Genomic DNA, 25,278 nt, shown 5'->3' with positions numbered 1-25,278 from the left:
TCAGGAAAGAGAAAGAAATAAAGCGTACTCAAATAGGAAGAGAGGAAATCAAATTATCTCTCTTTGCAGATGACATGATTGTATATTTAGAAAACCCCATTGTCTCAGCCCAAAATCTCCTTAAGCTGATAAGCAACTTCACCAAAGTCTCAGGATACAAAATCAATGTGAAAAAATCACAAGCATTCCTATACAACAATAGCAGACAAACAGACAGCTAAATTATCAGTGAACTCCCATTCACAATTGCTAGTAAGAGAATAAAATATCTAGGAATACAATTTACAAGGGATGTGAAAGAACTCTTCAAGGAGAACTACAAACCACTGCTCAAGGAAATAAGAGAGGACACAAACAAATGGAAAACCATTCCACGCTCATGGATAGGAAGAATCAATATCATAAAAATGGCCATACTGCCCAAAGTAATTTATAGATTCAATGCTATCCCCAACAAGCTACGACTGACTTTCTTCACAGAATTGGAAAAAACTACTTTAAACTTCATAAGGAACCAAAAAAGAGCCCGCATAACAAAGAAAATCCTGGGCAGGAAGAACAATGCTGGAGGCATCAGGCTACCTGACTTCAAACTATACTATAATGCTACAGTAACCAAAACAGCATGGTACTGGTACCAAAACAGATATATAGACCCATGGAACAGAACAAAGGCCTCAGAAATAACATCACATATCTACAACCATCTGATCTTTGACAAACCTGACACAAACAAGCAATGGGGAAAAGATTCCCTATTTAATAAATATTGTTGGGAAAATTGGCTAGCCATATGCAGAAAACTGAAACTGGACTCCTTCCTTATACCTTATACAAAAATCAACTCAAAATGGATCAAAGAGTCCCTCCTAGGACCATAAAAATCCTAGAAGAAATCCTGAGCAATACCATTCAGGACGTAGGCATGGGCAAAGACTTCATGACACCAAAAGCAATGGCAACAAAAGCCAAAACTGATAAATGGGATCTAATTAAACTAAAGAGCTTCAGCACAGCAAAAGAAACTATCATCAGAGTGAACAGGCAACCTACAGAATGGGAGAAAATTTTTGCAATCTATCCATCTGACAAAGGGCTAATATCCATAATCTACAAAGAACTTAAACAAATTTACAAGAAAAAAACAACCCCATCAAAAAGTGGGCAAAGGATATGAACAGACCCTTCTCAAAAGAAGACCTTTATGCAGCCAACAGACATATGAAAAAAAGTTCATCATCACTGGTTAGTAGGGAAATGCAAATCAAAACCACAAGATACCATCTCACGCCTGTTAGAATGTCAATCATTAAAAAGTCAGGAAACAACAGATGATGGAGAGGATATGGATAAATAGGAATGCTTTTACACTGTTGCTGTGAGTGTAAATTAGTTCAACCATTGTGGAAGACAGTGTGGCGATTCCTCAAGGATCTAGAACTAGAAATACCACTTGACCCAGAAATCCCATTACTGGGTATATACCCAAAGGATTATAAATCATTCTACTATAAAGACACATGCACGTATATGTTTATTATGGCACCATTCACAATAGCAAAGACTTGGAACCAACCCAAATGCCCATCAATGATAGACTGGATAAAGAAAATGTGGCACATATACACCATGGAATACTATGCAGCCATAAAAAAGGATGAGTTCATGTCCTTTGTAGGGACATGGATGAAGCTGGAAACCATCATTCTTAGCAAACTATCACAAGAACAGAAAACCAAACACCACATGTTCTCACTCATAAGCGGGAGTTGAACAATGAGAATACATAGACATAGGGAGGGGAACATCACATACCAGGGCCTGTCAGGGGGTGGGGGGCTAGGAGAGGGATAGCATTAGGAGAAATACCTCAAGTAGTGGATGGATTAGCGGGTGCAGCAAACCACCATGGCACATGCATACCTATGTAACAAAACTGCACGTTCTGCACATGCACCCCAGAACTTAAAGATAATTTTTAAAAAAATAGAAAAAAAAGAAACACAGAACAATCACAATTAATAGGAAATATGAAGTATGAAGACTTGGAAGTTATAAAATTGATGATCAAGATAAAAGTCTATTAGGTGTGATGGAAAATTTTAACGACAAACTTATAAGACAAACTGGTTAAAAATGGGCAGAAACAGAGTTGACCAACACACTGAGCCATAGCTTTTTCTGTGTTTCCTTTTATCATGGCTGTGGCTTTCTGACACTCCGCAAAACAAGGCAAATGACTTATTATGATTGCTAAACAGACTAACCCAGGCTCAGAAATAATCAGTATTATTTGCAAGTGATGATCACATGTGTGCTCATGCATCCAGAGTTGTAGCTGCCATTTTATGAAATGCCACAAAAGATTCTGTGCATCTTCAACTTTCCAGATTTAATGAGTGTCTTTTCAGAACAGAGGACTGTTACAAGAATGGTGGAGAGATATCAGGAAGGTCATTCCCCTTTCCCCTGGGGAGCTTTAAGCATGTATAGTTAGGATGAATCACTTATATCCATGCACAATTAAATAGGTCTGCTGCAGAGCAACCTGTGAACAAATGCGGGTCAAAATATCAGTATGTGTATCCATGTTGAAGTGATGCTGATAAACAGGAATAAAAAGAATCAGGTGGAAGGTTTTCAAAACAGTATCAGTAAAAATGATGAACTTAATTTCATGGGGAGGAAAGGGTAAAATATTCTAGCATATGCAAAGTTATGGAAGTAGAAGCAAATACTTCATCACAGTCTACCTCATCACAGTGGAATAGTATGTTTTATTATTATAATCGTTATTAGTATTCCTATTTGAGAATGGGAGATGGCTGAACATGTAAATTAACCTGCCCCAAGTCACATAGTGAGTTACCAGCGCAGCTAAAATAAGTGATATTTTAGGAACAGTTTACATCATGAAACACTGAAGCTGTATATTTTTTCAATAAATGATAGTACTCTAGGTAGTTCTTAGACAACAATGAGTAGAAACTAAACTATATTTTTAAAGGGCTTACTTAATAAATATTGCAAAAGATAGGGCAAAGAGCTTTCTTATTCCCCTAGTGAAGAAAGCCAGGGTATTTTTTTAAAGGAAGAAGAATCATTAACAGTATTTCCTGAAGGAGAATAAAGCCTTCCAGCCTGCATCAGAATTCCACATTACTACCCGAATTCTAAGATTAAGGGTGTGTTTTACCCACACCCTAGATTTTTGGGAACACAGGCTCAGCATTATGTAAGGTCCGCTAAGGAGGATAATGTGACTCTTCTCTTTACGGGAAAGCCCTCATCCTGATCTCATATATATATCATATATATATAAATCATATATGTGAGTCATATATATCATATATATGATTCTATCTATATAGCAATATATAGATATATATTTCTATATATAAATATAGAAATTATATATATATATATTTCTTTTTTAAATGCACTTTATCCTTTAGCCAAACTGCCAGATCACTCAGATTGGCACACATCTATTTATCTCTACTGTCAGCTCCTGTAAATGGTAGCATTTACCCAAGACAGAAAAATCTCCTGGAATAACCAGTATACTTGTTTCAATAATCTGCAGAGCCATAAATGAGAATGATTCAGAATAGAAGAGTAGCTGGTTTCAAATACTATTTCATTTTCCTCCCAGCCCACTACTAGAGTCTAGTACACTACTGTATAGTGTGGGCCTTTGTGGAGGCTTCTGTTTCCCACCTGTATTTCTTTTTCTTTTTCCAGCAACAGTCTGCCTTTGTGCCAACTCCTAAATAACCATAAATTTTGTTCTTATAAACCTTAATGAATGCTTGGCCAAGATGCTGTAACTATTGGCTTCTATATTGGAGCATAAATGGAAAGGGGGGAAAAAAGTGCACTGTGAAAAACTGGATAAAATGGAAAAAAGATCACAGCAAACCCAAAGTCGCAATTTGCCTTTAATGTGAAGGAGGCCTTGTTTTCACGGTGTGGCAGCTTTCAGGGGTTTTAATCTCAAAGTGGCTGATCAATTTAAGGTAAGTGGCAGGCATTTGGCCTGGTTCCCAGGCTTTGCTTTGCTGCTCTGAGAAAAGAAAGGATTCAGTCAGACACACAGACAAGAGGCATCATCAGCGGCTCCCACATTCCAAGCATTTTAACACAGATTAGGTTGGCATGATTCTACTGTTTACTGAAATCTCCTAGGTGTTGCATTTTTCCTTTTCCTTGCTGCAGTTATCCAAGATGGTTTTCTCAGGTCAAGACCTTCATATGCCAAATAGCTTGCAGTGCTGTGAAGGGAAAAGAAGAGCAGAGGTCAAGACTTCTGATTAAAATGCTATTTCACTTGCTTGCTGCAAAATATGAGACTTCAGACAGCAGGTAATTGAGCACTGAACTTTTTGCCTAAGGCATACATTGAGACAGGAACTGTTTTACATGCATGCCTGAGGGGGGAAAAAAACAAAGATAATTTCTTTAACAAGGACAAACTTAATTCAACTAGGAATGCCCAAAGGATTAACAGGGTGATCTGTAGTTATTCTTGCTTCAGATTTTATAAGCACGAGGCTTACAGATAATGTTGAACAAGATTATAACCAATATAGTCCATTTTTAAATTAATATTTTTACACCATATACTCTTTATTTTTTCAAACAGCAATATTAAATGAGTTCAACAGACCCCTTACCACTGTCTCATCTTCTTAGCAAAAGTTAATTTTTTAATCCATTTGACCTATAACATAGGTTAAATAAAATATGCATTCCATCAATTAAGTCAAAAAACAAATAAATTGTCTCTCATATATTTTGGCTATATTATACCATATAGAAAATTTGTATTTTAAAATACATTTTCACAGTTTTTAAAGATACTTTGCCTTACTTTAATATAATCAAGAACACCTTCCCATTAGTCATCTTCATGGCAGATCTCCTCACGTTTTATTTCTAAGAAATTTATCAAAATAAGAAACTACTATAGATTTTTAAAAGTAATTTTTCTAGCTATTATACTTTTCAAAAGCAATGTTGAATTATTACACTTACTATACCTAGAAATGCCTTCCTAACATTTCATACATTTACATTGACTTATTTCTTCCAAAACTAACACACGGTTGCACTTGAGTAACTTATATTAAGAATAAGTATTCTTCAAAAAAATTAGCCGGGCATGGTGGCAGGCGCCTGTAGTCCCAGCTACTCAGGAGGCTGAGGCGGGAGAATGGCGTGAACCCAGGAGGCAGAGGTTGCAGTGAGCCGAGATCACGCCACTGCACTCCAGCCTGGGTGACAGAGCGAGACTCCATCTCAAAAAAAAAAAAAGAATAAGTATTCTTGTTTGTAAGGGTTAGCTTAGAAACTAATGCAACTATAACCAGTTATCTTAACTTCAGTTGTTATATATGCAAGTGTGGCTTTTAAAAAATAATATATGACTTTTCACTGATTAAAGAAAAAAAATAGAGTCAGAAAAGAAGCAGCTAGCAACCGTTCTTCTGCTGTTGCCGCATATGTCTTATCAACCTGTGATACTTGTCAACATGTGATACTTGGAACTGCAGCAGCCATCTTGCAGACATGAAAAGAGCCAGCCTAAGAGGCCTAGCTGAAGTGCTGAGGATGGCAGACAGGAAAGATGGAAAAAGTATGGTTTTAAATTATGTCATTGAGCCATTGAACCAACAATCCTAGGTCCACTCAACTTGAGATTTCTTCTTATGTAAGATAATAGATTCCCTTTCATTCATGCAATCATATTTGTTGAGCATCTACCATGTCTCAGACCCTATTCTAGGTGTCTGAAGTAACTCAGTGAACAAAACACAAGATCCCTACCCTTGTGGAACTCACATTCTAGCCAAGAGAGATTATAATAAACTAAAAACGTTAAGTAAGAAAATTCTATAGTATGTTAGGAAATAGTAAGCAGAAAAAAATTGATAAGAGGAGCATGGCAAAAAGAATCAAGAATGCTAGGATCAAAGGGACAGGTTTTGATGTTGAATAAAGTGAGAATTTGGCTTCACTGAAGAAGTGAGATTTGAACAAACACTTGAAGGAAATGAAGGACTTATTTCTTAAGCCAGTGGAAGATAGGTTGTATTTTTCTTATTGTTGACAATCCTCTAAGTGAGAGAGAGATATGGGAAGAGAGAGAAAGACAGAGAGAGATTTGGGATAGTGTCTGATTCCAGCTCCTCTTTGATTCTTCTTAGTTCCAGTCAACCAAATGACTTTTTCCTTTGTTTAAGTTTCGGCTGGGTTTCTGTCACTTGTCACTTGAAGACAGATTAGTAAGTTTTCGTTAGTCATAAATAAACTATCTCTGGTTCCAGGAACAGCCAGCCCAAATAGATACTGAGCCATAATTCCATCCTCTGTATAAAGAGCTTTATTGCCCACACTGGGGGGTGTCCAGGCATCCACAAAACATGGCCTGTGAGGTTTTCAGCTTCCCAAGTGGAGTGAGAAGATGCTCAGGACTGGGGGGGAGCTAAAAAGAGAAGCTCTATTTTGGGACTGGTAGTGAAAATTGATGGGCATATTCTAAATGGGTAAGTCTGCAGGAAGAAAGGTAAAATAAATAACAGAGAAAAAGAGGTGAACAACTAAAAAATGTATACTGTACCTAGGTGATAGGAACAGAGAACACTAGCTAGAAGCAACATCTCCCATTTTTTTGTAAAATGGGTTCAGTGAGAATACCTACCTCATAAGACCCTCACAGGGTTATTGTGATTAAATGACATAATGCATGTAACCACAGGGCTATGATTTGCTAACTGTTCCATAAAAATTGGCCATATACCTTTACTATATCTATTTGTATTTGGTTCTTTTTGGGAGGCATACTACACAAGTTTATTTCAAAACATTGCTGTCGGATAAGAGATTTATGGATTCTGTGTGATTACGGATATTAACTAGAGAATCTCTGTGTGTTGTTATATATTTGGGAGTGTCTTAGTCCATTCAGACTGCTGTAACAAAATACCTTACACTGGGTGCTCAAAAATACCAATAAATAAATTGCAATGCAGTGAGAGATTGTTTTTTAATGTGATGACAGTGCATAATTTCAATAGGGTCAGAGAAAACTGGATGCTCATATTGAAGGCTGACTTACAGACTTACAAAAATACACATTTATTTCTCACAGTCCCAGAGGTTGGGAAGTCCAAGATCAAGGCACCAGCAGATTCAGTGTCTGGTGAGGAATCTCTGCTTTACAGATGACACCTTGTTGCTTCGTCTTCACATGGCAGTATGGGCAAGGCGGCTCCCTTCAACCTCCTTTATAAGAAGCACTAATCCCATTCATGAAGACAGAGCCCTCGTAACTTTATTCCCAAAAGACTCTCACTTCTTAATACTATCATACTGGGTGCTAGGTTCCAACGTATGAATTTGAGGGAGATGCCAACATTCAGACCATAATAGGGAGGATGGGACAGTGTATGTGTGTGTGTGTTTGTGTGTGTATGTGTGTGTGTGTGCATGTATATATATGCATGCTAGTGCATGTTCACTTCTTGACTTCTCATGGTATTATTATGCTCTCAATTATCTTGCCTCCCCCCTCATCTTTCTTCCACGTCCAATTTGTCATTGACTCCAAGAGAGGTAGTTGAGGTATATTTAAAAATCAAAGCTGGCCTTGGAATTAGAACCCCACGTTAAATCTGTTATTAGTTCTGTGATGCTAAGCAAATCACTTAGTCTCTCAGAGCCTCAGTTTGTCACCTTCAAATCAATGAGAAAACCACACAGGCTCCTAGCATGACACCTATCCCATGGTAGATACTCAGGATACTTTGTTGAGCCTGCATCTTCTTTCATGATGTCTCTGAAATCTATACCTTTCTTTTGTTACCTTTGCCACCCTGGAGCAGGACTTTATCCCCTCTCATCCAAGCCTCAGCCTCCAATCTGAACATCTAGTTTTCTCTGACCCAATTGAAGTCATGCACTGTCATCAGATTAAAAAATAATCTCTCACTGCATTGCAATTTATTTATTGGTATTTTTGAAGCAAACCACCAAAAATATCAAACTCTGATATTTTCCTTCCATACTTTTAGGTACATATGTTGTCAATATTGCCATTCTCTAGGCCTAAGAAGACCCTTACTTGCTTAACTATTCCTAAATATTCTTTGTTAACACTTTCTCTGTGCTGTGTGACAACTCTCTCTTCTGAAGACTATATACTACTCTAAGCCCTGTAAGATACTAAGACAAATGAGTCCAAAAAATCTTGGCTCTACCACTCACCTGCAATAATATTAATAAAAACCACTATGTATTGTGCCCTTACATGGAAATATGCTACGATTTTATATGTGTTATCTCATATAATCCTCACAACAACCCTATAAGTTATTCTTATTATTATTTTATGAGAAAACTGTAGCTTGGGAATATTAAATCCATTTCCCATTATATAGATAGAAAGTGGTAGGGCACAGATTTGAACCCAGATCAAAGCCTAAACTCTTAAGCTCTCAGCTACTCTGCCTGTGTTATATTCTTGGAGAAATAATAGAAATGGTTGTACCATCAGACTGATTACAAAAGAGTTAACTACAACTTGCAAGTGTCATTAACTACTTACAACTACTTACAAATTACCTACTTATACATTCCTCAGAAATTTTTGCAACTCATTGTAGATATCTTAGTTAACGTCTCCTAGCTTCAACTATAAAATATCAGTGATATCACCTAGTTTATAGAGTTGATAGCAGTATTATTTGAATTACTGCCTTAATGTGGTTAAAGGGCTAGTATAGCTTCTGATATAGACACCCAATATATATTAGTTCCCTTCATGTCCTATGCTCCTTCTAATCAATTTAAATATTTGCTGCAACAGTTGGATTTTCATTTAATGCTCTCCATGGATTACCTCCTCACTGTCATTGATTAAAAAGCTAAAAGAACAGAGCAGGTCTTGTGAAGAAAGGAGTGCTCATTCTACAGCTGACTCAAGTGAGGCTTGATGATTTTCATGAAGTAACTGAAGGATTTTAGAGTCACTGATCATTTGTTCTCCATGTACTCAAAAGAGTGAAAAAGAAGAACAAAATAAGATAAATGCAATTCTAGAGATATTTTGATGAGACACTAGGAAGAATTTAATGATGTCAAAAAAGGAAAAAAATGTTGGAATAAGACCGAAAAAAAGTCTCAGAAGATCTTTGAAAGTTAAGCTATGGCCTAGGTAATTTATAAACACACCCTCATCTAAAGCAACAGACTGAGCCAAGTAATTGATCAACATTTCCTCTAAATCTGTTGGTCTAGAGATTTCTTTTTTCTTGATCAAAGCTAAGGAAAACTATCTTTCTGTGTATTGTGGTATGTTTCTACTGTCAAAGGAGCCCAGTTGTGGTCCTTGTGTTTATGAGATTATTAGGTTACTTTCTAATTTCTCCTAACTATAATCATACCTTTCATCAACCCAGGCTACCTGTAAAACTTTTGAATAGAACAGAATGAAATGTAAGAACCATCACTTGCCCCCTTTTTGACTCTCTCAATGTTAATATTAAGAGTAAAAATATTATGTGTATGTATACACACACATAAAGATATATAGATATACAGTTGTATACACACCCATCTAGATATACAGTTGACCCTTGAACAATGCAGAGGTCGGGGTGCCAACCCCTCACACATATATGTTTTGATTCTCCAAAAACTTAACTATTAATAGCCTACTGTAGCAGGCTAACAGTAGATGAACACATATTTTGTATGTTATGTATATTATATATTGTATTCTTACAATAAAATAAGCTAGAAAAAAGGAAAATGTTATTAAGAAAATAATAAGGAAGAGAAAACACATTTACAGTACTATATTGTATTTATCAATACCATAAATTTACATGGTCTGTTTACAGGATGAATCATCTGTCTGAAAGTCAACTTTTTCTTGTAATATCATGACTATTCTATGCTTCTCGGGAGCACTTCCAGCATCACCAGTGGCACTTTGTATGGGTCCCATAATGTTATTCAAGATTTACAGTATGGCACTAAGCATAACGAAAAATATGCAAGAATCACAAGAGACCACTTTTTACTGCTATACACAACTTACTGGAGAGACAAACTGCTCACACGGAGATGATTAGCATCACATAGCATTTTAAGCAGATACAACACTTGAGCTCACTACAATAGCAACAGGAGGTGGCTATAAAATTATTATGGTACTATAATATGTACTACAATTAGTTTTATGTGATTATTGTTTAAAATTGCATCTTTACATTTGTTTACATTTCTCTCCACCACAAATGGTGCCATATTTGGTCTATAAGTGTGTATGTAAATTTTGATAATATTTAACTTTTTATGATAGAGTCGTGCATATTTTATGACAGTAAATGGTAAAACAGATTATTGTCTACACATATTATGTGCATTCATAACATATCTAACTTTTTCTTAATTCACACAGTTCATCTGTTTTTTCAAATTGTTGCAAATCTCCAAAGCATTTTCCAAAATATATATGGAGAAAAATCTGCATAGTAAGTGAAACCTGTGCAGTTCAAGCTTGTGTTGCTCAAGGGTCAACTGTATACACAAATATATATAATGATATAAAATTATTTTATTACCCAGTGAAGTAAGGTTATGTTATCCCCAGTTTACAGATGAGGAAACTGCCTAAGATAAGATAAAGGATTGGCAAACATCTGCTTAAAGGGTCAAAGAGTAAATATTTTAGGATTTAGGCCATGACCCAACCTCTGTTACAACTACTCAGCTCTGCCATTGTAGCATAGATGTAGCCACAGATGTCATAAATAAATTGTCATGTCAGTGTTCCAATAAAACTTTATTTACAAAAACATGCCACTTACCCATATGCCATATTTGCCAATCCCTTGGATAAATAACTAGATTTTTTTAAGTCCTGTTGATAAAGCAGTCATCAAGCTATAGTTTTCTAAGAAAAACATTTACAATTAAAAAGGATTGTTGATTTTTAAAACATTTTGATGAACCATATTAATACATTTCCTAATATTAAGACATATTTGATTTCTGTAATAAACTTTATTCTTACTTTTAACGTATTTTCTGCACATACAAGAGAAATGAAAGCTCAGACTATAAGGATCCAGATCCAGAAGAAAAGGGAGTTACAGAGAGAAGTAAGCCCAACATTCTGCATGCAAATTTTCCTATGAAGCATTTCCTGATTTCTAAGATGAGCACATATGGGGCAAGATGGCAGCAACTAGATAGAAAGCAGCTGCTAAGAAGCTAAAAAGCTAAGCAGATATTCAGGCAATCTCATGGTACCAAGGAAACAAAAATTGGAATTCAGGAACCACCAAGTAAAAGAGGCACTAGTAAACACTTCAGGCTTTCAATTAGGGCTGTGAAAGGGATATACCCTAGGAGTAAGAATAATGCAGAAATAGAGAAGCCTTAACCAGATTAAAGTGTTCTGCATGTACTCTATCTGCCCTCCAGGAGAAAAAAACTAAATCTTTTCTGGAAAAGCTTACATCATTCAGAGACTCTAATTTTTTCAATAAATTTCTTGTAATCAGTAAAAAATTACTAAGTATACTAGGAACTGGGACCAAACAAACAAAAATAAAGAGAAAAAATAGACAATGAAAAACAGAACCATAGGTGATACAGACATTGGAGTTATAAGACACTGACTCTAAAATAACTGTAACTGATATTTTGAAAAACCATAAATAAGAAGATAAAAAAAATTCACCAGGGAATTAAAACCCATTTTTAAAGTACCAAACACTACAATTAAAATTTTAAAAACTACCACTTTTTGTGTTTCATCGTAGTATCAAAGAAGAATATTCACCATTTTCTGAAAAAGACTACTAAAACATTTCCCTTTTTAATTACATATACCTGAGCCCAGATTTTCTTTATGTACTGCAATCAAAACAACATATCACAATGGATTAAAGACAGAAGCAATAAGAGAATCCCACTGTTTTCCATTAAACTGGGCATTTTTTAAAAATTGTAAAAACAAGCCGGGCATGGTGGCACATGCCTGTAATCCCAGCTACTTGGGAGGCTGAGGCAGGAGAATTGCTTGAACCTGGGAGGTGGACGTTGCAGTGAGCCGAGATTGCGCCACTGCACTCCAGCCTGGGCAACAAGAGAAAAACTCCATCCAAAAAAAAAATTGTAAAAACATAAAGCAAGGTTCTTTTTCTCACTTAATATTTTTTGTTTTAGAAAATATAGCTGTTTTCACTTATTTATGTATTTTAACATGTAATGGGTTTATTGTTATTTTTAAATGATTTAATAAGTATGTTTAAATTTTCTCAGTTTTCCATTTCATTGTGGTAACAATTAATAGATATAACCCACATAAAGAAAAGCTCTTTAGAGTTCTCAATACTTTTTAAGATTGTAAAGGGGTCGCAAGACCAAAAGGTTTGATAACACTGATCTATAGATTCAAAACATTTACAATCAAGTTCTCAGGATGTTTTTTGTGTATCTGTCTGTGTGTGTGGAAATTGGCAAACTGTTTCTAAGCTTTATATGGAAATGCAAAGGATCAAAAATAGCCAAGAGAATTGTGAAGAAGATTAGCTTACAGCTATCAAAGTTTATTTTAAAGCTACAGTAACCAAAAGAGTGATATTGGCACCAGGAAAAATAAACAGACCAAGAGGATAGAATTGAGTCCAGAAATAGTCCTTGTATACAGTTACCTGATTTTCAACAACACTGTTACTATGATGGAGTGGAAAAAGGATGGTCTTTTAAATAAATTATGCTGGATTGATTGTTCCACATTCTCATCAGCATTTGGTATTTCAGTGTTTTGGATTTTAATGATTCTAATAGATGTGTGGTATTATCTTGTTGTAATTTGAAATTCTCTAACGGCATATGATGTTGGACATCTGTTGATATGCCATTTGCCGTCTGTATATCTTCTTTGGTGAGGTGTTCGTTCAGGTCTTTTGCCCACTTTGTAATTGGGTTGTTTGTTTTCTTACTGTTGAGTTTTAAGATGTCTTTGTATATTTTGGATTCAAGACTTTATCTGGTACCTGTTTTACAAATATTTCCCCTCAGTCTGTGACTTGTTTTTTTTACTCTCTTAAGTTAATGCTTTAAAGGAAATTAAAAACAGAATCTTCTCTTATGTTATATTCTAGAACTTGTATTGATTTATCTTTCAATCCTTCTGAAATTGATTTTTATATCTGATGTGAAGTAGGGGTCAAGTTTTACATACACACACGTATATACACACACAGACACACATATACATATATACATATATAGAATACACACACACACACACACACACACACACACATGCACACATATCCATCCAGAACTCTTATTCGTTGCTGGTAGGATTGTAAAATGGTACAGCCACTTTGGAAGACAAATGGAATTTTATGACAATGCTAAACCTTGTCTCGCCTTATGATCCAGCAATCATACTCCTATGTATTTGCCCAAATGACTTAAAAACTTATGTCCACACAAAAATTTGATATGAATGTTTGCAGGAACTTTATTAATAATTGCCTAAAATTGAATGCAACCAAGATGTCTTTCAATAGATAAATGAAATTAGCAAACTGTGGTACATCCCTACAATGTAATATTAATACTATTAAGCAATAAGAAAAAATGACCCACAAACAGATATAGAGGAACCTTCAATGCATATTGCCAAGTGAAAGACGCCAGTTTGAAAGGCTACATATGTATATCTCCAACAAATGTCATTTTGGAAAAGACAAAACTATAGAGACAGTAAAAAGATTAGTGGTTGCCAAGGTGTATTAATCAGAGCTTTCCAGACAAACAGAAGCAATAGGATATTTATAAACATATAAGAAGAGATGGATTTTATGTTAATAACAATGTATCAATATCAGTTCATCAACTGTAACAAATGTATCATATCAATGCAAGACATAAATTAATAGGGAAACTGGAAGAGCAGGGAGTGTATGGGAATCTCTGTTCTTTGGCTCAATTTTTCTGTAAAACTAAAATTGCATTAAAAATAAAGTCTATTAATTAAAATAAAATGCACTAACATAATAAAATTGTTGATCATTTGGACTTATTAAAATTTAAAGCTTCTACTCATCAAAAGACACCATTAAGAGAGTGAAAAGGCAAGATGCAAAGTGGAAGAAGATATCTGACATATTTAAATCACACAAATAATTCATATCTAGACTATGTAAATATCTCTTATAAATTTATAAAAAACACAGGCTCAATTTTTTTCTAAATGGGAAAAAAACTTGAACAGCTTTTTACAAGAGATATCCAAATGACCAATGAACATGAATAGGTACTCAACATTACTAGTTATCCAGAAAATGCAAATTGAAAACAACATAGGATATCTCTACACACACCGCAGAATGGCTAAAATTAAAAAGATTGACAATACCAAGTATTGATGAGGATATAGAGCAACAGAAGCTCATAGGATGCTTTGAGGGTGTAAATTGGTAAAAACTACTTTGGAAATTTTGTTACCAGTAAAGCTGAGCATATGTGCACCGTATGATTCAGAAATTCAATCTGCAGGTATAAACTTAAATGAAATGCATACATATGTGCACAAAATGATAGTTATGAGAATGAGAATATTCCTAGCACATTATTCTCCATAGCACCAAACTAGAAGCAACCCAAATGCCCATTGTATTAGTCCATTCTCACACTGCTACAAAGACATACCTGGGACTGGGTAATTTATAAATAAAACAGATTTAATTAGCTTGCAGTTCTGCAGGATGTATAGGCTTCTGCTCCTGGGGAGACCTCAGGAAACTTACAATCATGGTGGAAGACAAAGAGGAAGCAGGCACAGTCTTCACACGGCCAGGAGGAGAGAGAGGGAGTGAAGTGGCAGGTGCTACACACTTTCAAACAACCAGATCTTGTGAGAAATCCATCACAAGAGCAGCAAGAGGAAAGTCCGTCCCCATGATTCAATCACCTTCCACAAGGCCCCTCCTCCAACACTGGGGATACAATTTGACATGAGATTTTGGTAGGGACACAGAGCCAAACTATATTACCCATTAACAATAGAATAGATAAATTGTAGTATATATGTATAATGGAATACAATTTAGCAATGAAGAAAACTATATCTATCTATAAAAACATTAATGAACCTCAAAGGTATAACATTTAGCAACAAAAGAGTATATACTATGTAATCTCATTCAAATAAAATTCAAAAACAGGCAACATTAATTTATAGTAATAGGAATCTGTGCCGTGGTTACCTTTGGAGGAAGTAACAACAGGGACAGGAGCACATAGTAGGCCTCTGTGGTGGTGTTAATGTTCAGTATCTTGCTTTGTGTCAAAATTAAGCTGTAAAATTAAATTTATGCCCTTACAAGTCCATAAATTAAATTTAAATTTAATAAGTGAAACAAAAGCTATATCGTTGCCTAAATCAACCAACCATAAAGTCATGAGTCATAAAAATTCCCAAGTTACTTTTAATCCTATCATTCCTAACCCTAAAACAGTGAGGCCCTCCTGATAAAAAGATGCACTCTCATTACAGACAGTCCAATGCTCTTCCTGTGCCCAGCACATTATTAATAATTAATAACTAATATTTTAGTGCCAGACACCACACTGACTAAATAGTGTGGATGAATATAGTTAGGGTGGATAATAGTGTGGACTAAATAGTTAGTGTGGATTAATGCAAATCATGCATTAATATATTGAAATCTCCCAATAACCCTTAGAGATGGCTATTATTAAGCTACTCTATAGATGAGAAAGTAAATTTTCACAAGGTCACTATATCAGTCAATATCTTTCATTACAATTAAAAGAGACCAACTTTCGTTTAAGCAAAAGGGAATGTGCTTAAAAGGGCATTGCAGAACTCCCAGAGTTGCCAGGACTGCCAATGTGAGGACTCTGTAGCCATGAACAATACCCCAGATCAAGTAATGGAGCTGGTCCAATGTGAAAACACTGTCTTATTGCCCAGCACTGGTGAGTGTGGCCCACTCTGCCACACTGCCAGACCTGGAGCCCAGACACGGGCACTGGCAAATCTGCCACTGCTCTGTGGGAGCTTGCCATAACTTCTGCCACCAGCACGACCAGCAAGAATGACTCCCAGTTCCCACTGCAGCAACCAAGTGCTGAGCACATGTTTCATGCCCTAAGGCAAAAAGGAATATATGCACTTAAAAAATCCCAGGTTTGGAAGGTGGCAAGTGGGAATTTGAACCCAGCTGACTTGGTTCCAAAACCAAAGGCTCAAATTTCTGCGAGGCTGTCTACAAACGGGTGATGTTACTTTACCATTTAAAGGACCAAATGAGGCAAGCAAATCCAACAACAAGCAAACCCAACAACACTTCATGTCACTGTGTCACTATCAGAAAGATTCAAAAATGAATTGCTTGACTAATTTATAGACAGAACAAAACTATTTATATGACAAATAGGGCTGCTGGAAATCACCAAGTGCTTTAATAAAGGCAGGCAGGGAGGACCCCGTATGACAGCTCATCCGAGAACCAGAACTGCACCATGTGGGGCCGTGTGGCTGCATGCTGACTCAGAAGAGGGGTGGGGAAGGAGGGCCGCTTCTGATTCACCAAGACCACATCCTGCCCCTCCCTCATTCTTTCCCCTGGAAGCTGCATATCAATCTTCTTAGTGAAATCTCCCCAAAGCATGGGGCTCAGGTATTTTCAGCAAACGTCTGTGAACCTAAGAGTCCCATTTTCCAGGAACATTTGGCCCTGCTTCTTTTCAATGGCATTTAGGTGTGAAGTTGACTATGACTAAGTGTGAAGCTGATAGTCTGCACATGAATACTCAGGGCTTGATTTAGGTTATTTAGTTTTCCCTGTGTTTTCTTGGGCACAAACCAATATCTAACATCTTATATATATATATATGTCCTTTAAAAAACTGGTTTTAGCTGGTTTAAATCAGAAAGAAAATTCTTAAACACACAATACCAGTTAGGTAACAACTTGGGAGAAATGTGTTCTTTCTGACAATCGTGTAAACACATATTCATTATCATCAAAGACTAAGCAAGCATGTCATCCTGCTCTGATTCATCTTAGGAAAACATGTGGTAGGCAATTCAAAATCCTTCAAATAAAGAATAAAAAGAGGCAAGGTCAAGTTTTTTGTTAAAGGAAATTTAGTAAAATTAGTGTCTTTGTGGACTTTTTAATTTTGTTTGCAGTTTTGAAGGTTGGGGTTTTTTGGGGTTTTTTACTTTTGTTTTGGGCTATCATTATTATTATTGGTTTCTATGAAGGCAGTAGTGGGAGTTAGGATTAGAAAGGTTGTGGTAGTCAATATATGGAGGACTTTGAAAGGTTAGGGATCTGATCTTTATTCTGTAGGGAGGGAGTAATTCATAAAGGTTTTTTATCTACTTTATTTTTACAATTTTTTAGCCAAATAGAACAAAGAGAAAAGTGTGGAAATTTTAAGTAAATTTAATGTTTTAAATCACACATTATGCAATCACCATTCATGTCAAGAAATAGCTACCAGCACCTCAGGAAGTTCCCTTGCGGTATTTTTAAATTTAAAAAATTATTAACTGTAACCAAATAGAGTGAAAACGTAAAACATGTATGTTCTGTTTAACATGTCATTGCCATCAAGGTCAAGAAGTCTAAGATCAAAAGCACCCCAGAAATCTCCTGAGTTTAACTTTGAAATCTCCTGAGTTTAACTTCCAAATCACAACTTTCTCCCTCCGCATCCACCATTCCCAAACCATAAGGTAATTGCTACCCAAATATTTGGAATAACCATTTCTTTGTTTTTCTTTGTTTTTACCACCTAGGTATGCATTGTTAAATAAGATAGTTTAGTTTTGCCGTTTTTGAACTTTGTTCAGATACAATCATGCTTGATGTTTTCTTTGTTGTTTTGCTTCTTTACCCAACAGTATTTTTGAGGAGTCATCCATGCTGATTCTTGTAGTTCATAGTCAATTTCTTTATTATAAATAATCTGTTGCATGAATATATCACAAGTTATTTATCCATGCTATAGTTGTTAGACAGTTAGTGGTTTCCAGGCTGAGGCTATTACAAATAATGTTAAGGCATTGTCTGTGTGTATGTAAGGGAAAAAGAGAGAGAGGATTAAGATGTATCTAGTAGTACTATGCAAGCTGAACTCAGATAGGGAGAAAAGAATCACGGAATTTAGTTGGGAGACTCAACCATAACAATCAAACATATGAGCTTAGTGATTAAAAAAGAAAGTAAGAAAGGACAGATTCCTAGCAGGAGTTCCCATTAATCTGCATTTTTGCCTGCTTTTGATGCTATCCATAATTTTAAATGTTTGCTAAAATAATAAGGAAAAATTAGCTATTGCTTTACATTTCAGTTCCCTAATTAGTAGTGAATTTGAGCATTCTCTTGTATTTTTTCATCAGACTATGAAAATTTGTGTGTAAATTGCCTATGCATATCCTTTGCCCATTTTTCTATCAACTAATTCTTGTCTTTCTTGCTGATTTGGGGGAACTCAGTAACTTCTGAATATTAATCCTTTGTCTATTACCTGTATTGTATAGATATTTTACTTGCATGTTGCTTATCTCTGTTCACAGTGTCTTTTGCTGTATGTAAATTTTTAATTTGTATATATGATGACTTTTTTGAGGTGTTACCTTGGCTAGGCTACAATATCTAATTATTCAATTAAACATCTAGTCTTAGTTTTCTTGTGAAGGTAGTTTGCAGATATAATTAAAGCCCTTACTCAAGTGACCTTAAATAAGGGAGATTATCTTAAATAATCTGAGTAAACCCGATTAAATCAGTTGAAAAGCCTTAAAAGTGGGACCGAGGCTTCTCCCAAAGGAATATGAAGTTTCACACTATAATATTCCCTTTCTAAAGACCTTCTCTACTGATTTCAGACTTTCTTAGTAAGCCCCAACAATCACACAAGCCAATCCATATGTGTGTGTGTGTGTGTATCTGTATGTGTACACACACATCTCTATCTTTCTATACATGTATCTATCTGCATCTATATCTGTCTATATATGTGTGTGTGTGTGTGTGTGTGTGTGTGTGTGTGTGTATTTAAATTTGAATTTGTATTTATAATTATTCTCCCTGCTGGTTCTGCTTCTCTGGTTGAACCCTGACTGATACAGTATAATATTTTTACATAGTCAATCTATCAATATTCTCATTTATAGCTGCTGGGTTTTGTGTCTTGCTGACTTAGTCTTCATATAAATATGTTTGTAAGTCATGATTATACAGAATTGGTAGTAATGGCTAAAGATTGAAAAGCCCCTTCACTCCTCTCTACTATTTCTTCCCCATCTAGAAGTACCCATTGTTAATAAGTTGGACTATATTTGTCAAGCCTATTTTTTATGTAAAAAAATAGCCCGTGTGTGTGTGTGTGTGTGTGTGTGTGTAAAAGTCTACAAAGTGAGCTGGAAGAACACATCCCAACTTAATGACAATGATTACATGTAAATGAGAAAAAAGTGGTAGACAGAAGTGAAAAGGGACTTTCAGCATTTTGTACTTTTGATTGTCTAAATCTTAGATAATGAGAATCTATTTGTATTTAAGTGATTTTTATATTAAAAAATCTTCATAAAAATTATTAATAATGATTCCATGATTCCAATATTTCAAATTTGGGTAAGCCAAGAGATAATGGTTCCATTGAGATAAATAAAAATGCCAAAAACAAGATGTTTACTGCAAGCATTACAAACTCCAAAGCCATGCTTAAATGCATAATAAAAGACAATAGGAAGATTGAATGTGGTGTCTAGCTAGGAGCACATGCTTGACCTAACTTTCAAAAGTCTATGGACAAATAAAACATATCTACAGGCCAAATTTGGCTTTTGGGCCATAGCTGTGTAACCCTTCCAGCGATATAGGAAAAGAAGAGGTTGATTTCAAACCAAGAACGATAGAATTTGAGCCTTAGAGATGTTTTTAAAATCATAAAAGCTAAGACTCCAGTAAAAACAACAGCGTAATTTGGTAACAACTTGTTCCTTTTGAAAGGTGTATTATAGATACACACTCATGTTGTTTAAGAATTTCATCCTATTCTGATTTAATTTTGGCTGAAGGGCTGGAGCAATACAAAATTCTCTTCATCTACTTTCAGATAAATAGGAACAGACACATTTCTCATAAAGACAATTTAGTAAGAGCTCTATTAAGTTTAGGAAACTGAGAAATGGCAAATTTTGAATTTTACAGTGTGACATTTAATAGAAGATTCCATTAGAAATACCATACTTAATATCAAATGGTTTTTTTTTAAAATGAGGGACAGCAACATGACCAGGACTCAGCATTTATCTCACACTTGTCAAGGTATAACTGTTGAGCAGACACTGTGATGGATAACAGCCCACAAATGTTTACAGACCAAAAATTAATCAATGTAATACATCATATCAATACAATAAAGAACAAAACATGATCATCTCACATGATCATCTCAATAGAAAAGGGAAACATTTCACACAATGCAAGACTAAAATATTGTTTACAAAAAACTAGGAATGGAAGGGAACTTTCTCAGCTTGATAAAGTGTATATATGAAAAACCCACAGTTAATACATGTTGAGCATCTCAAATCTGAAAGTCCAAAATCCAAAATGCCCTAAAATCCAAAGCTTTTTGAGTGCTGACATCACACTCAAAGGAAATGTTCACTGGATCATTTCAAATTTTTGGTTTTTTTATTTGGGATATTCAACTGGTAAGTACAATGCAAATATACCAAAATCCAAAAAAACAACTACCAAATCCAGAACACTTCTGATCCCAACTAGTTCAGGTAAGGTATATACAACTTGTGTAATACATAAGGGTGAAGAACTGAATGTTTTCCCCCTAAGATCAGGAACAAGACAAGAGTGATTATTCTCACTACTTCCATTTAACATTATACAAGGTGAGCCAATTAGGGGAGAAAATGAAATGAAAGCAATAAAATTTGAAAGAAAGAAGTAAAATATATGTATACATGACATGATTAAGTCATCATGATTCAGAAAATCCTAGATAATCTAGCAAAAACTATTCAAACTAACAAGTTTTGCAATGCTGCAGGATACAAGATCATTATACAAAAATCAATTGTATTTCTACACACTTGCACTGAACAATCCAAAATGAAATAAAGAAAATAATTTCATTTCTTATAGCATCAAAAATAATAAAATATTTACAAATATATTTAACAAAGGAAGTGAAAAACTTGTGTTCTGGAAAGTATAAAATATTATTGAAAGAAATTAAAGACAACCTAAATAAATGGAAAGACATACCATTTTCATAGATCAGATACCATGAATACACCCATGTTCATGGGCAATATTTCCCAAACTGATCTACAGATTCAACTCAACTATTCAAACCATTCAATGGACAAAGAATAGACTTTGTAGCAAATGGTGCTGAACCCTTGCCTCACACTATGTAGAAAAATTCACACAAAATAGATCAAAGACCTCACTGTAAGAACTACTATAGTTTCATAAAACTAGTTTACAAAATGAAAACTATAAAACTCTTAAAAGAAAATATCAGCTTAAACCTTTATAACCTTGAGTAAGAGAAAAGTTTCATAGATATGACACTAAAAGTACAAGCAACAAAGAAACACATGGATAAATTGGATTACATCAAAATTTAAAATTCTTGTGCTACAAAAGTTATCATCAAGAAAGTGAAGAGACAACCCACGAAATGGGAGAAAATATTTGCAAATCATATTTCTGATGAGAGACTTATACCTAGAATATGTATAGAAATCTTATGATTCAGAGGTGGCTGGCAAGATGGCCAAATAGCAACAGCTGCAGTATGAAGCTCCCAGTGAGATCAACACAGAAAGCAGGTGATTTCTGCATTTCCAAGTGAGACAGTGGGAGCAGCCCATGGAGGGAAAGCCAAAGCTTGGTGCGGTGTCACCTCACCCAGGGAGCACAAGGGGTCAGGGAACTCCCTCACCTAGCCAAGGGAAGCCATGAGGGACTGTGCCATGAGGCATGGTGCATTCTGGCCCAGATACTACACTTTTCCCACAGTCTTCACAACCTGCAGACCAGGAGATTTCCTCAAGTGCCTACACCACCAAGGCCCTGGGTTTCAAGCACAAAACTGGGTGGCCGTTTGGGCAGACCTAGAGCTAGCTGCAGGAGTTTTTTTGTTTTTGTTTTTGTTTTCATATCCCAGTAGTGCCTGGAACATAACCGAGACAGAACTGTTCACTCCCCTGGAAAAAGGGATGAAGCCAGGGAGCCAAGTGGTCTAGTTCAGCAGATCCCACCCACACGGAGCTCAGCAAGCTAAGATCCACTGGCTTGAAATTGTCACTGCCAACACAACAGTCTGAAGTCAACCTGGGATGCTGGACCTTGGTAGGGGGCAGGGCATCCACCATTACTGAGGCTTGAGTAGGAGGTTTCCCCTCACAGTGTAGACAAAGCTGCTGTAGCCAGACTGCCTCTCTAGACTCCTACTCTCTGGGTAGGGCATCTATGAAAGAAAGGCAGCAGCCCCAGTCAGGGCCTTACAGATAAAACTCCCATCTCCCTGGGACACAGCACCTGGGTGAAGGGCTGTGGGCACAGCTTCCGCAGACTTAAACATTCCTGCCTGCCAGCTCTGAAGAGAGCAGCAGATCTCCCAGCACCGTTCTTGAGCTCTGCTAAATAACAGACTGCCACCTTAAGTGGATCCCTTACTCCCGTGCCTCCTAACTGGAAGAGACCTCCCAGCAGGAGTCAACAGACACCTCATACAGGATAACTCTGGCTGGCGTCTGGCAGGGGCCCCTCTGGGATGAAGCTTCCAGAGGAAGGAACAGGCAGAAATCTTTGCTGTTCTGCAGCCTCCACTGGTGATACCCAGGCAAACAGGGTCTGGAGTGGACCTCCAGCAAACTCCAGCAGACCTGCAGCAGAGGGTCCTGACCTTTAGAAGGAAAACTAACAAACAGAAAGGAATAGCATCGACATCAACAAAAAGGATGTCCACACAAAAACCCCATTGGAAGGCCACCAGCATCAAAGACGAAAGGTAGATAAATCCACAAAGATGAGAAAAAAACAGTGCAAAAAGGCTGAGAATTCCAAAAACCAGAATGCCTCTTCTCCTCCAAAGGATCACAACTCCTGGACAGCAAGGGAACAAAACTGAATGGAGAATGAGTTTGACGAATTGACAGAAGTAGGCTTTAGAAGGTGGGTAATAACAAACTCCTCTGAGCTAAAGGAGCATGTTCTAACACAGTGCAAGGAAGCTAAGAACCTTGAAAAAAGGTTAGACGAACTGCTAACTAGAATAACCAGTTTAGAGAAGAACACAAATGACCTGATGGAGCTGAAAAACATAGCACAAGAACTTTATGAAGCATACACAAGTTTCAATAGTCGAATTGATCAAGCAGAAGAAAGGATATCAAAAAAAGGAAGGATATCAGAGATTGAAGAGCAACTTATGCAATAAAGAGAGAAGACAAGATTAGAGAAAAAAGAATAAAAAGAAATGAACAAAGCCTCCAAGAAATATGGGACTATGTGAAAAGACCAAATCTACGTTTGATTGGGGTACCTGAAAGTGATGAGGAGAATGGAACCAAGTTGGAAAACACTCTGCAGGATATTATCCAGGAGAACTTCCTCAACCTAGCAAGACAGGCCAACATTCAAATTCAAGAAATACAGAGAACACCACAAAGATACTCCTTGAGAAGAGCAACCCCAAGACACATAATCATCAGATTCACCAAAGTTGAAATGAAGGAAAAAATGTTAACGGGAAGCCAGAGAGAAAGGTCAGGTTACCCAAAAAGGGAAGCCCATCAGACTAACAGCAGATATCTCTGCAGAAACACTACAGGCCCAAAGAGAGTGGGGGCCAATATTCAACATTCTTAAAGAAAAGAATTTTCAACCCAGAATTTCATATCCAGTCAAACTAAGCTTCATAAGCAAAGGAGAAGTAAAATCCTTTACATAGAAGCAAATTCTGAGAGATTTTGTCACCACCAGGCCAGCCTTACAAGAGCTCCTGATGGAAGCACTAAATATGGAAAGGAACAACTGGTACCAGCCACTGCAAAAACATACAAAATTTGCAAAGACCATTGACACTATGAAGAAACTGCATCAGCTAATGGGCAGAATAACCAGCTAGCATCATAATGACAGGATCAAATTCACACATAACAATATTAACCTTAAATGTAAACAGGCTAAATGCCCCAATTAAAATACACACACTGGCAAATTGGATAAAGAGTCAAGACGCATCGGTTTGTGGTATTCAGGAGACCCATCTTACATGCAAAGACACACATAGGCTCAAAATAAAGGGATGGAGGAATATTTACCAAACAAATTGTAAGCAAAAAAAAAAAAAAGCAGGGGTTGCAATCCTGGACTCCAACAAAGCAGACTTTAAACCAACACAGATCAAAAGAGACTAAGAAGGGCATTACATAATGGTAAAGGGATCAATGCAGCAAGAAGAGCTAACTATCCTAAATATATATGCACCCAATACAGGAGCACTCAGATTCATAAAGCAAGTTCTTAGAGACCTACCAAGAAACTTAGACTCCCACACACTCTCTTTGGGCCTGTAGTGTTTCTTTAACACCCTACTGTCAATATTAGACAGATCAACGATACAGAAAATTAACAAAGATATTCAGGACTTGAACTCAGCTCTGGACCAAGTGGACCTAATGGACCTCTACAGAACTCTCCACCCCAAATCAACAGAATATACAGTCTCCTCAGAATCACATCACACTTATTCTAAAATGGACCACATAATTGGAAGTAAAACACTCCTCAGCAAATGCAAAAGAATGGAAATCATAACAAACAGTCTCTCAGACCACAGTGCAATCAAATTGGAACTCAGGATTTAGAAAATCACTCAAAACTGCACAACTACAAGGCAGCCGAACAACCTGCTCTGGAATGACTACTAGGTAAATAACAAAATTAAGGCAGAAATAAAGATGTTCTTTGAAACTGATGAGAACAAAGATACAATGTACCAGAATCTCTGGGACACAATGAAAGCAGTGTTTAGAGGGAAACTTATAGCACTAAATGCCCACAGGAGAAAGCAGGAAAGATCTAAAAATCGACACCCTAACATCACAATTAAAAACACTAGAGAAGCAACAGCAGACAAACTCAAAAGCTAGCAGAA

The 25,278-nt window shown here is 36.3% G+C and overlaps 1 protein-coding gene across 1 annotated transcript in view; it reads right to left on the bottom strand.

Moving 5' to 3' along the window:
* Positions 1-3,923: 3,923 nt before the first annotated feature.
* The window catches only part of LOC748709 (uncharacterized), an 83,183-nt gene continuing 61,828 nt past the window's right edge, over positions 3,924-25,278 (bottom strand). Inside the window, exon 6 of the mRNA XM_063815936.1 lies at positions 3,924-4,274. The gene's annotated coding sequence lies outside the window, so the exon portion shown is untranslated. The remainder of the gene's footprint in view (positions 4,275-25,278) is intronic.

This window comes from Pan troglodytes, chromosome 6 (assembly GCF_028858775.2).
Source record: "Pan troglodytes isolate AG18354 chromosome 6, NHGRI_mPanTro3-v2.0_pri, whole genome shotgun sequence".
NCBI classification, from domain to species: Eukaryota; Metazoa; Chordata; class Mammalia; order Primates; family Hominidae; genus Pan; species Pan troglodytes.
Note: the sequence above shows the minus strand (reverse complement) of the source record. Positions and strands in the feature narration are given on the sequence as shown.